The following is a 13,866-nucleotide window of genomic DNA, read 5'->3' as shown; positions in this document are numbered from 1 at the left end:
TGTTAGTAATAAGAAAAACTGGATATGAGATATTTGCAATTCTCTATAAATCTAAAAACTATTCTAAAATAAAGAATTTTTTTTCTTAAAGCATAAACCAATCCTCCCATAGCACTTGGGACCATGTGGAGATTCAAGGAATTATCAAAGTGTTATTAAGTACTTTTTGGAAAATTAGATAGCAGGAGGATATATTAAAGCAACAGGAATTTTTCAATCTAGGAAAGAAAGATAAAAGATGGTTTGTGCACAGTCCTATATACTTTTATACTTTTTCACTTAGAAAAAGTATATTTCATTAAATAAAACACAGGAAAAATACAGAAAAAGCCAAAAAAGGAAATATAAGTAAGCTTTCATAATTTCACCATCTAATACACCTATTATTACTATTTTGTTTTCAATTTTTAAAATATGTATATATTTTGTGGTTTTTCTCATATTGTAATCATACGTGATACACGATTTCATTTCTTGGAAATCTTTCCCTCTCTTAATTGAAGATAAATCATACATAGAGCTAGTTAATTGTTTGTAATCTGCATTTTGGACAGAATTCATTTAAGTGAAAAAGAACTATATGACTTCCCAAGATTATATGAATATCCAAAATCCACTCTGCTTCTCTAGGATGCAGGACAAAACCAGAGGGGATGCATATGGTATTACACGGGAGCTTAACACTATGGGTCTTGATTTCACTGTGGAAGAGGTGTGATATTTAAGAAAAAAGAAAAGCGGGGATAGTTCATTGTCAGGGAAGAGCCACCGAAATAAGAGGTAGGGAACAAAGAGTATTGGAGCGGGAAAATAGTTTAGGGAATTTAAAAGGGGAATATGCTTAAGGAGCGAGGTGTGAACGACTGTAAAATGGCAAGGAATGGGAAGACCAGGAGGGAAAATCTATTTTGCAAATGTGTGGTATGTGAGCATGTTGGGAGAAGAGAGTATAAATGGTAGGAGGTATTAATATTATTAAACTCTCCTGAGTCACTTTTCGGTAGCAGCTGGAATTCAGACAATACTGTTTCTTAAGATTTGATACAATGGCTATTTTCCAGATAAAAAAAGAAGTTGACATCTTGGATTCAGCTAGATTGACAGAACAAGAAACAGTAAACATTCTTGAGTCCATACTGCCACCCAGTGGACAAATGTGTCTGATACACAAAGCATTTGCAAAAGGAAAGAAAGACAAAGGAAGACAGTAAGAGGACAGTGTTAAAGCTTTATGGTCAGTGAAAACTAGTTATCATGTGATTCAAATCCAAATCACCCACTTATTTAAATGCTAGAGTAGATTTTAATACACATTTTCAAAATATTCTGATAAACATTATCAGAGGCTTTCAGCACTGAGAGAAAAAATGTTATGAGTGTGCCTACCACTACATTTGATACTAAAGTCTCATTAATGCTAATGAAACTTATGTCCATGAAGTTCCAATAAGACAAGTTGGAGATGCTTATAATAGAGTAGGAGGAAGGTTGTCAAGGCAGAGTTTAGAGATTCAAATCTTGACTCCCTGGGGTGCTAAGAGCTTTGACATGAAGTCTGGGAGAAATTACATTTTTGGCATAATAACATTGTTTTTCTTCATCTGAAGCATATATATATATATATATATATATATAGACATGAGAGAGAGAGAGGAAGGGTGGGAGGGGCACTTCTCTTGGGATAACTCCAAAGAATCTTCTGGCATTTTGTAGCCAAGTCTATGTACTGTGTTTCCTAAAAGGAATAATAGAATTTATGCAGTTTGAATGACATTGAAAATCCAAGGAAAACTAGCGTGGGGCTTTTGCTATGTTTATGCAGCATCCTCACCAAGAGGTTTATCCCATTCCCCTTTGAATACTCCCAGAGAGGGAACCACTAATGTGCTTCTCCTTTGTTGGGTCTGGGATTTATTGATCTAACCCTACTTATTAGCTAGTAAGTCGGCTTATCACTGTTTCATGGATATTGGCAGAAGACATCAGAGACAAAAGATGAGAACTATTCACAGTTAACAAGCAGGATGAGCATCGTATTTCAGTTAGTTTCTCTTACACTCAAGTCCCATGGAGGCACCAAAGAGGGGCCCAGGTGTATCTTGTGCTCACAATAGTTTTGCATCTTAGGTTAAGAGTTCTGAGTATGGGGAATCCACTGCTTTTATAATAAATGGTAAGAAAGTCCACCTTTTTTTCCAAAGTGGAATTTTAACATATCCTTCAGTGGTTGCTTGCTGCAAAGTCAACACTGATAAATGGCCTGGACAAAGAGAAGTCAGGGCCTTGCTGGGCTACTTCAGGCCTGTGGTGGATTGCCCTTCCCAGCATTCATGCTAATCCAACATCAGCCTTCCTATAATTTCACAATTCGTTCTATTTTCCTATCCTTTCAGCATTTTGTACTTCAAACAACTGCAGTGTGCTATCCTATTGCCACCAAAAGATTTTTCTCCAAGCTAATATTTTCTAATCTCTTTGACCATTCCTCCCATGATCTGGCTTTCAGCCCCCTCACCGTTAGTATTGTTTTACTTTAAAGTTGTTTAAGAGTTACTTCCCAAAATAGACTAAATACTCCAATATGGTCTAACCACTTTAGAGCAGAATAGAAATATTGCTTTGCTTATTCTAGAAATATACCTCTATATGGCTTCCTAAGATCCCATGAGCTTTTTTGTAATCTCATTAACTCCCACTGAAAAATCCTGACTTGTACCATAAACTGCTATTAAGTCATACACTTAAATTCTATTCTGTTGTTATTCCAGAGGGTGAAAGCTCCATGTAGTTTTATATTAAAGGAATCATCAACCAGAATCCATTTAATGTAATAGAAAATGTAAGAGTAAGCTCCTTTTAAAAAATAGTTATTTACCAGTTCTAGCAGAAAAGTGTAACTCCTTATTGTGTCCTATTTTGTGAACTATGGACCTCCTGTATATAAACTGTCTGTTCTCTGTGTTAAAATAAATGGCATAGACTCTCCTGCTCTTGTTTAAATAAGAATCCAACAGTCAGAGATTTTTGCTTTCTTCCCTTCCCTCCCCACACTATACATGTACAAGAATACGGAGTTGACAATGTTTATCTTCTCTTTAACAAAGAAAATTGGCATGTATATATACTGTCAAAAACAAAAATGTTACTTTAAATATTACTACCAGGGAAATAAGATAAAAATTTTTTGAATTTTGACTAAATTTAAAACATACAGAAAACCAGAGAAAACAGTACAATAAACCCTCAAGATAACCATCACTCACATTCAACAATTATCAAGATTTTGTCACATTTGCAATATCTGTCCCTTTCATTGTTATTATTGAAGCATTTTGTAGCAACTCACAGATAGCACATTAGTTTAGTCCTTTGTGGTTCAATACAAATCAACATGGATATTTTTTTCCATAACTGCATTGTCATTAACATCTAAAAAATTAACAATAATTCCTTGGTACTATTTAATACCTAGTCCATATTCAAATTTCCCCAGTTGTCTCCAAAACGTGTTCTTATAGTTGCTTCCTTCTCGCTGTAACCCAGACTAGGCCCACTCATTGTATGAAATTGTAATGTCTTCTAAGTCTCTTTTAATCAGAATACTACCCCCTCCCAGCCTTTTTAAAAATCTTACCAACTTGGGAAAAATGGGTCACTTTTTTTTACCATTCTGAATTTGTGGTATCCTAAACTTAATCCTCCCTCTTCCATATTTCTCATAAATTGATAGTTAGCTCTAGAGCTTGATTAGATTTAGACTCAATATTCGTGGAAGGAATGTTTCAAGGTGGCTCTGTGTACTTCCTATTCCGGCACATTGGGAAGCAACAATGTCTGGTTGCCTCACTATGTTCAATCGTACTAAGGAAATATCCATCAACTCTTTCTGAGTTTTTCTTACTTTGTTCTTTCTTTCTTCCTTCCTCCTTTTCTCCCTCCACCATTCCCCCCCCCCTTTTTGTCAAATATATGTGTTGGTCCAGCCAGCATGGCTCAGTGATTGAGCATCAAACTACCATCCAGGAGATCTCCGTTCCATTCCTGGTCAGGGCACATGCCCCAGCTTCGGGCTCAGTCCCCAGCAGGGGGCGTGCAGGAGGCAGCTGATCAAGGACTCACTCATCATTGATGTTTCTCTCTCTCTCTCCCTCTCCTTTCCTCTCTCTGAAGCCAATAAAAATATTAAAAAATATATGTGTATTGAATTTTGTTAAGCCTTTTAGATATCTATAGAGATATCTATAAGATATCTATAACATCATTTTTCTTCTTATAATTATTGGTATGATGAATTTATAAATTACGTAAGTGGATTTTCTAATATTAAATTAATTCTTCTGGCATTCCCAAAATGAATCCCACTAGATTATTGTATTTCTTTAATGCTTTTAATTCAACTTAATATTTATTTTAGTTTTGTTTTGTATTGAACTAACTGGGGTGACACTGGTTAATAAAACTATATAGGTTTCAGGTATATAACTCTATAATACATCACCCAAATATTGTAATATGTGTTCATCACCATTTAGCCCCCTTTACCATTTTCTACCTCCCCCATCCCCTTTCCCTCTGGTAATCACCATACTCTTGTCTTCATTTACGAGTTTTTTGTGTGTGTTTATCTTAATCCCTTCACATTTTTCACCCAGCCCCAAACTACATCCCCTCTGATAGTTGTCAGTCTATTCTCTTTATCTGAGTCTGTTTCTGTTTTGTTAGTTTTTATTGTTCATTAGATTCCACATATAAGTGAAATCATATATTTTTTGCATTGAACTATAAGTGAGATTGAACTGTAATTTTGTTTCTTAAATAATCTTTATTGGGTTTTAGCATTAATATATGATTTTTTCATAAAAAGAATTTGGAAGTTTTTTTCTTTTTCTATATTCTGAAACAATTTAACTAGCATAGGGTTTATCAGATCTTCAAAAGTTTAGTAGAATGCCTATGTGAAATCATCAAGTCTGAAGGGATTATTGAGGAAGAGGAGCAGCCAAGAGATTTGACAACTTTTCAGGGTTTTGAAGTGTATTTACATAGAATTATACAAAGTAGTCTCTCTCGCTCTCATTTTCTTTTTCTCTGTCTCAAAGATTATTTTTCTTGTGTCATTTTATATTTTGTAAATTTGTACTTTCTTTAAGTTGCTTAAGTAATAGCTTATTTTTGTTGATCTCTTTAACTAGCTAATTTAATTTTTTTTCTCTTTTCTAGCTCATGCATATCTGCCTTTATTTTTATCAATCCCTACTGCTTACTTTTATTTTTATTTTTATTTTTTAAAAATTTATCTTTCTTGTTAAAAGTATTACAGATATCCCCTCTTTTTTCCCTCCACCCCACATCCAAGCCCCTCCTCCAGGCCTTCACCACACTCTTGTCTGTGTCCATGGGTTGGGCATATATGCACATAAATTCTTTGATTAATTTCTCCCCACCCACTCTCCCACCCCCACCTTCCCTCTGAGATCCCTCAGTCTGTTCCATGCTTCTATATCTCTGGATCTATTTTGTTCCTCAGTCTATTTTGTTTATTAGATTGCACATATGAGTGAGATCATGTAAAACTGAATCAGGAAGGATCAGAAAATCTGAATAGGCTAATAACAACTGATGAAATCAAAGTACTAATAAACTCCCAGCAAACAAAAACTCTGGTCCGGACGGCTTCACAGGGGAGCTTCCTAATTTTTAAGCTGTAGGGTTAGATAGCTTACTAAAAATTTTTCTTGCTTTTTGAGGTAGGCCTGTAGTGCTATGAACTTCCCTCTTCGGACTACTTTCGCTGTGTCCCATAGATTTGAGGTTGTTGTGTGTTCATTTTCATTTGTTTCCAGGAATTTTGATTTCTTTCTTGATCTTATTGGTAACCCATTCATTGTTTAATAACATGCTATTTAGCCTCCATGTATTTGAATGTTTTTGAGTGTTTTTCATTGTAGTTGATTTCTATTTTCATGCCATTGTGATCTGAGATGCTTAATATGATTTCAATCTTCTTGAATTTGTAGAGACTGGTTTTGTGTCTAACATGTGATCTATCTTTGAGCATGACCCACGTGCACTTGAGAGGAATGTATATTCTGCAGCTTTGGGGTGAAATGTTCTGTAAATATCAGTTAAATCCATCTGGTCTAGTGTGCCATTTAGAGTCATGTTTCTATGTTGATTTTTTGTCTGGAAGATCTAACCAGTGAAGTCAGTAGGGTGATAAACTCCCCAACTATGAGTGTATTGCTGTTGATCTCTCCCTTAAAGTCCTTAGGGTTGTTGTTATTATTATTATTAAATATATCTTTATTGATTTCAGAGAGAGGAAGGGAGAGGGAGAGAGAGAGAAAGAAACATCAGTGATGAGTCATTGATTGGCTGCCTCCTGCATGCCCCCTACTGGGGATCAGCCCGAAACCCAGGCACGTAGCCTGGCTAGGAATCGAACTGAGATCTCCTGGATGGTAGGTCCACACTCAACTGCTGAGCTACGCCTGGCTGGCTTAAGGTTATTATTGGTATGTCCTTATATATTGCCATTTTAATTTTTTATGCCTATGTATCTCTATTTCTTACTATTATTATAGCAGTCTCTTTAATATTTCTTGCAATTCTTCTACTTCTACTTTTAATTACAGCAGTCCTTTTAACATTTCCTGCAATGCTGGATTGGTAGTGATAAACTCTTTTAGCCTTTTTTATCTGGGAAGCTCTTTATTTCACCATCTATTTTGAATAATAGCCTTGCTGGATAGAGTAGTCTTGGTTTCAGGTCCTTGTTTTGCATTACCTTAAATACTTCATGCCATTCCCTTCTAGCCTATAGAGTTTCTGATGAGAGGTCAACTGATAGCCTTATGGGAGCTTCATAGTAAGTAACAGATTGCTTTTCTCTTGCTGCCTTTAATATTCTTTGTCTTGAATTTTTGGCATTTTAATTATGATGTGTCTAGGTGTGGGCCTCTTTGGATTCTTTTTGCTTAGGACTCTCTGTGCCTCCTGAACTTGTGTGACTTTTTTGTTCACCAGATTAGGGAAGTTTTCTGCCATTATTTCTTCAAAGAGGTTCTCTAACCCTTGCTTTTTCTTTTCCCATTCTGGCACTTCTATAGTGTGAATATTATGTTTCATGTTGTCCCACAGCTCCCTTAAACTGTCCTCCTATTTTTAAATTGTTTTTTCTTTCAGGATCTCTGATTGAGTGATTTTTTTCTACCCTGTCTTCTAATTCACTGATCCGAGCCTCGGCTTCCTCTAATCTGTTGTTTATTCCTTCCAATGTATTCTTTATTTCTGCTATGTCATTCTTAATTTCCTTCATAGTTTCCTTATCTTTCTTCATGCTTTTGAGCATCCTTATTCAGTATTCCAAACTCTGTATCTGATAGATTATCTCCATTTCATTTAGTCCTTTCTGAAGACTTCTCTTGTTCTTTCATTTGGGGCTTGTTTTTTGTCTCCCCATTTTGGCTGCCTGATTGGGTTTCTATGTATTAGGTAGATCTGCTAGGACTCTCAGTCTTTTTGGAGGGTCTCTGGTGCAGGCTGATATCAGATGCTGTTTGTGACTGGCCCTGAATACTCTGCTTGGAGCTATCAACAACCCTTGGTGTGAGGTCTCCTCTCCTGGGGCTGTGTAAATTTGGACAGGACAAAGATGCACACCAAAGTCTGCTTTTCCAAGGCCCAGGTCCAGAAGCAGATCAGGCAAAGACTCAAAGCACTCTGAGGTCAGCCTCTGCCTGCAGGCTGATTAATCTGATTCTCTTAATGAGCCTCAGGCTTTGAAACTCCAAGGGGTAGGGTGAGAGGTTCTCCCCCACAGGTAAAAGCTGCTTGGAGGGAAAATGTCTGCCTAGGAAAGATGTCCTCTGCTGTATGGGGGAATGACTTGGTGCAGGAATCCAGAGGGGTGTTCTCTGAACTCTATCTCCAGAGCCCACAGCTCCACCCCACTCTGCCCTCCCTGTGCTGGAGCCCAAGGTGAGTGGCTGCACACAAAACTTTGTGCATTGGCTCTTTACAAGGGTGCTTGCATTTCCAGCTCTCTCTCCCTGGCAGACAGAAACCCAGCTGCTTTTCACAGCCAGATGTTATGTGAGCACTTTCTCAGTTCTGGTGCCCTTGGCTGGGTAGCCTGACCTGGGGTTTAGGTCCCAGAGTCCTCAGTGGGAACCCCCCACAGCTGAGATATCCCTTCAGACCTTCAGCTGCTGCCTGTGGGAGCCCAGCCAGCCCTCTCAGGCCTCCTCACTTCCTACCAGTCTCTATTTGGTCTCCACTTTTCCGCCTTGGTTATGAAAGTGCTCTCCAGCCCGTCTTCAGTTGCAGTTGATTATTCTGGATGGTTTTCTATATTTTACTTGTAATTCCAGTTTGGTGTCAGGAGAGTGTCAGTGTAGCTTCCACTCAGTTCACCACCATCTTTAATCTCCCTACTGCTTACTTTTAGTTAACTTTCTTGTTTTATTATATTCCATTGAGTTGAAGTTTTAATTCATTTTTTATTTTTATTGGTGAAGGTATTTACTACTCAATAAAAAATGTAAGTAACAATGAAGATCATGTAAGTAAGCAGTAAATGCTTCCTGTACAATTTCTTCAGCTGTATCCCATGGGTTTTAATTTTTATTATCATTATTTTCTACACATCCTGGTTTGATTTTGTAACCCCTTTTACTTTTAGCAACTCTTAAAGCATAGCTCCTGTTGGTGATTTGCCACATCCACCTTTATTCTTGGATTTTGAGGAATTTCATGTCACCAACTTTCATTAAAGATGCTATCAAGGGTTTTGTTTGTTTGTTTATCCTGTCTTGTTCTGTTTGGTTTTCAGTAAGAGTTTTAAAGTGATTATTCAAAACTGCTACTATGATCACAAATCTAGAATATCTCCCCACAACTTATTCATTATGATAATCAGTTAAAACTGCAGATATTTTTAAAAGAGATTAACAGTTATTGCCACAGAGCATTCTGACAATTCCTGAACTCTGGGTGCCTTCATGAGGGTTCTTTGTTAGAAACCACCTTTACAAGCAAAGTTTTGTTTTGTTCTATTTTGCAACTAAAAAAGAAACTTTCCCCCATCCTGTGATTTCTTTTATTTCCTTCACCAGCACTTTGAACAGCCTACAGTTTCAGGTCAAGAACAGGAATTCCATTAGCACCGAGGAACGCAGACCTGAACTCAAAACTGACAATATGAAAAGTAAAGGATAGAGTAAGAATTTTAGCAAAGGAAATCTGGGGCATATACTACTCCAACTCTATCTTTGACCCAGCACATAGCTTTCAGAAGGGAAATGTAGAGTCATGGTGAAGGAGATTCCTACTAAGGCTCTCAAATGAGTAAGATCTGCAATTAATCATTGAGTAGTATCGAGGCCAGATTTTCATCATGTATTTTAAATATGTGAGATCTTTGGAGGGTTATAAATTAAAATCTACATAAGTAAAATTATATGAATAGAAACAGGGTGAAGAAAAGATAAGGCAGATACAGATTCCCTCTCTATATGTTTCTTTTATTTCTTCCAGAGTAGGTTGGAAAATTAGAGATGTGACTTCCCATAAAATTAGAACAGAACATGAGATTTGTTTCCTGTTGTGGAGTCTTTGTTGAATGACTAAAATCGAAAACAGTGACCCCATATTCTAGAGAACCAGGCACAACAAAGCAGAATTTGCTGTGCGGTGGACCCCAAACAACTCTTGGTACCCCAAAACCATCATCTACCTGCATAGATTAGGGCTTCAAGGAGTGGGAGTTGGTAAGATTATTTTTTTAAATATATCTTTATTGATTTCAGAGAAAGGAAAGGAGAGGGAGAGAGACAGAAACATCAGTGATGAGAGGGTCATTGATCAAGCCCACAACCAGGCATGTGCCCTGACCGGGAATCAAACCCTGATCACCTGGATCCTAGGTCAACGCTCAACTGCTGAGCCACACCGTCCAGGCAGTGAGAATTATGTTAAAGAGCATTGTCAAATCTTATGTATTTCCCTTCCCTCCTCAAAAGAACTCCCACCTCCCCAGCAGAGCCAGGTGCCACAAAGAGCTGATGAAATAAATTCCTAGGCCCATGATGGAGCCTCTCCTGCCCAGCAAACCCAACTTTCTTGTTCCTTTAAATGCCCCACCTGACCAGAAAAGCAGCCAAACACCAAGCCAACTTTCAACTCTATACTTAGGTCCCTGTTCCTTCTCACCCCAAACAAGGTTGACTGTGTGACCCAGCCAAGCAGATATCTTTTTTCTCTTCTTTGTTCTTCATTCTTTATCCTATAAAAGCTCCCCACCTTTTGCCCCATTTTGTAGTTCTCTTAATAAAGACTCTCCTTCATGAAGTATTAAAGTTTGTGTCACCTAAATTGTCCTCTTTAATCATTTTTCAACCAATCTAAAGCAGACCATTTAAGAAGTCTTACTAAACTTGACCTGTTCACAAGTTCGGGGGTTGCATGCACTGGGATCTTTGCCTAACTTTCCCGTTTAAAGAAAAGATGCTGGCTAGTGGTTGGAGTGGCCTTGAACAGTAGAGGGGAGAGAGACAGGGCCCTGTTGGGAGTAGATTGCACATCCATAATTTGAAGGGGCAAAACAGCTAAGTTTCTCTGTAGGCTAAAGCACTATAGGTAGACTAGTACTGTCTTTACAAAGTTTTGCCCAGGAGAATAGAGAGTGGCTGTGTAAAGTGTACCATCACAGCGGGAGCTAAAGTCAACTGGAGAGCACTTTGTCTGCAAGTGTGTATGTGGAGGGGGTGAGTTAAAGTCTCCCACTAACCCACCTTATCTCTCATCCTTCTTTACTATCAAAACTCTGGCAACAGCAGGTGGAAAAGTTGAGCAAGATAGCAGAAATAGAGAACAAATCAGGCCTTATTCCTCGATGCCTGTCTGGTCCAAGCTGGGGAGAGGGGAAGCTTTAAATTTAGATTATATTGAACTTGTTAACATTCTAAAATTTGTCACAAGTTAGAAACAAGAAAGTCTAATAATGAGTAAAATAACATGGCTTAGCACTTTTTTATTTTTTTATTTATTTTTTTAAATATCTTTATTGATTTCAGAGAGAGGAAAGGAGAAGGAGAGAGAGAGACAGAAACATCAATGATGAGAGAGTCATTGATCGAGCCCGCAACCCGGGCATGTGCCCTGACCGGGAATTGAACCCCGATCGCCTGGATCCTAGGTCGATGCTCAACCGCTGAGCCACACCCGGCCAGGCAGGCTTAGCACTTTAAAACGTATCTCCATTACAAATGTTCTTTCCTTAGAATTACTTTAATGTATCATTATTATTTACATAAATTTATCTAAATATTGAAGCTATAAAAGTACCTGGTGAAAATTGACAACACACACACACACACACAAGTGATTTATCTTTATCCTTTTAGACTTTGTATTAGATTATTTCTTTCCTTTCCTCCCTCCCTTTTTTCTTCGATAGATATTGATTACGTTGTGTTAATATTCTTGCTAGAGACTAAAAATATGAGATGCTGGAACTCTTGTTTAGTAGTAGACAGTAAACAGACCAACATTTAAAACTCAGCACAATAAGGACTATAAAAAATAATGCACAGGATGCTAGTGAGACCAACCACCAAGGAAAATGTTCTGAAGAGGTGACCCCTGATGCAAGTCTGAAAGGATGGATATGAGTTATTCAAGAGAAGTAGGGTTGAGAATTACTGTGCATACAGAACTGGCATAAGGTACGAAACCAGGGGTCAAGAGTAAGCATGTCTGTGGGAGATCATGACAAGACCTGCTATGGACCCAATGACACAGAAAAAAAAAGTTCATGTTTTTAGATATACCAAAACTTACCTTATATGGTAGAAGGCAGACTTTTAAACATTAACATGCCCCCTCACCCTGCCTAATAGAACAAAAGCTACTGAGCTTCCACATATGGCCAGACATACTACTCACTGTGCATTACTACATTAACAATGTAACTTTGGTCATATCTCCATGAGGAACTAGGGGGACACTACAGTGCTGTATCCATTTACTTAGATGTATATATTGCATCTGTCCTTGGCACTGGTTGTTTGCTAATTTAGTAGAAAGCCTAAGTGAAAGTAACCTTGAACCCAATTTGAGTTCTAATCAGTCTTTGAATGCAAACCTGCCTCTGTGATCTGACCTAGCTTAATGGCAAATTCTAGGAAATGAAAAAAGTACAGAATGTCTGGAATATATGGTATTGAGTGGGGAGTGGTGGAACTTGAAGAGGTAAGTGGGATGATATGATGACAGCAGTTATAAACTTTAGTGAGCAGGTCCTTATCTTGGAAAGAGTGAAAAAGCGATAGAATAATTCTGAGGTATGTAATATGACCAGATTTGTATTTTAGAGCAATCACCATAGCAGTATAAAAAGGGATTCAATGAGAAAGGACTAGTTAGAAGGCTGCTCTAATGAAGTACGTGAGATGAACTGAATGTCTGTGGAAGATGAGATAGAGACATAGGGATAGATAGTAGATTCAGTCTGTAGTGAGGGAAGGGGTGAAGGAGAGGCAGGCATTCAGAAATACTCTAGGGTTTCTGCCCAGCCAGTGTGGCTCAGTGGTTGAGCACTGACCCACACACCAGGAGGTAGACAGTTCGATTCCAGTCAGGGCAAATGCCCGGGTTGCTGGCTTGATCCTCAGCAGGGGATGTGCAGGAGGCAGCTGATCAATGTTGATGTTTCTCTCTCATTGATGTTTCTCTCTCTCTCTCTCCCTTCTTCTCTCTCTCTAAAATCAATGAAAACATATTTTTTTAAAAAAAACACACAACACTCTAGGGTTTCTGGAGAGGCAACTGCCTGAATAATTTCATTCTTTGAGATAGCACACCAGAGGGGAACAGGTTTTAGAGAGAAGTGGTAAGTGGAGTTTGAATGATGTTGTATTTGAGAGGCCCATAGGAAGTGTCTAACAAGCAATTCTATAACCAAGTCTGAATATATATTTAAAAGTAGAAAACTCAAAAGAATTAAGTTACCTTATGAATATGAAGTATCAATTATAAAAACAAGAATCATGGGAAGGTAGATAAGAAAATACAACTCTAAAACACATGCTTACAGAAATGAAAAGAATATGGAAGTACTGGTAAGATGCAAACTAAAGCAATGTGTGATGCAAAACTAAGAATTAAGAAAAATTAAGATATTAAAAACTCAAAACTCAATTGTCACCATGAACAGACTATTTTCTACCAATGCTTCTCATGAAATGAGAGTATTCTTCTTTTATTGTTGTTAGAAAGGAATGTGGTATTTTCAGTTATAGAGTCTACTGGAAATTTTGTTTAATAAAATACAGTAACTGGACACCCCAGCCTCCTGAGAATTAAATTTAAAAAAAAGAGTCTGCTCCAGATACAGAGGACATGGTTTACCTCAGACATTTAGCACAAAGACACAGGGAACATGATGTAAGCATTTCTTTCTCTACAAAGAAAATACATCTAAGGAGTGTGTAAAGTGTTTGTCTCCACACAACTGACATATGATCATCGTGAGTCCAAACTAAATGTGTTAGGGAAAAAGTACTGGCAGATTTCCTTTTCCTTCATTAAGCAATGACCTAGCACAGAACAATGCCATTATTTACAGCAGCTGTATCACCTTTGAAATCACAAGTTTAGAAACTGCCTACAGTGGAAATGTACATGCTCTAGGCCAGAGTTCCCATAAACACATACAGTAGGCATCTGGACTACACTAAACATTCTTCAGTGCACAATTTATAAACACTTTATAGGGAGAACTCTGTAATTCTACTGCATCTAATGTATTTGTGTGAATTTACATTAGCTAGAGCAAGAGGTTATAGATCATACATAGCAGATACA

This window comes from Miniopterus natalensis, chromosome 2, assembly GCF_054644295.1.
Source record: "Miniopterus natalensis isolate mMinNat1 chromosome 2, mMinNat1.hap1, whole genome shotgun sequence".
NCBI lineage: Eukaryota > Metazoa > Chordata > Mammalia > Chiroptera > Miniopteridae > Miniopterus > Miniopterus natalensis.
This window is presented reverse-complemented; position numbering follows the sequence as displayed.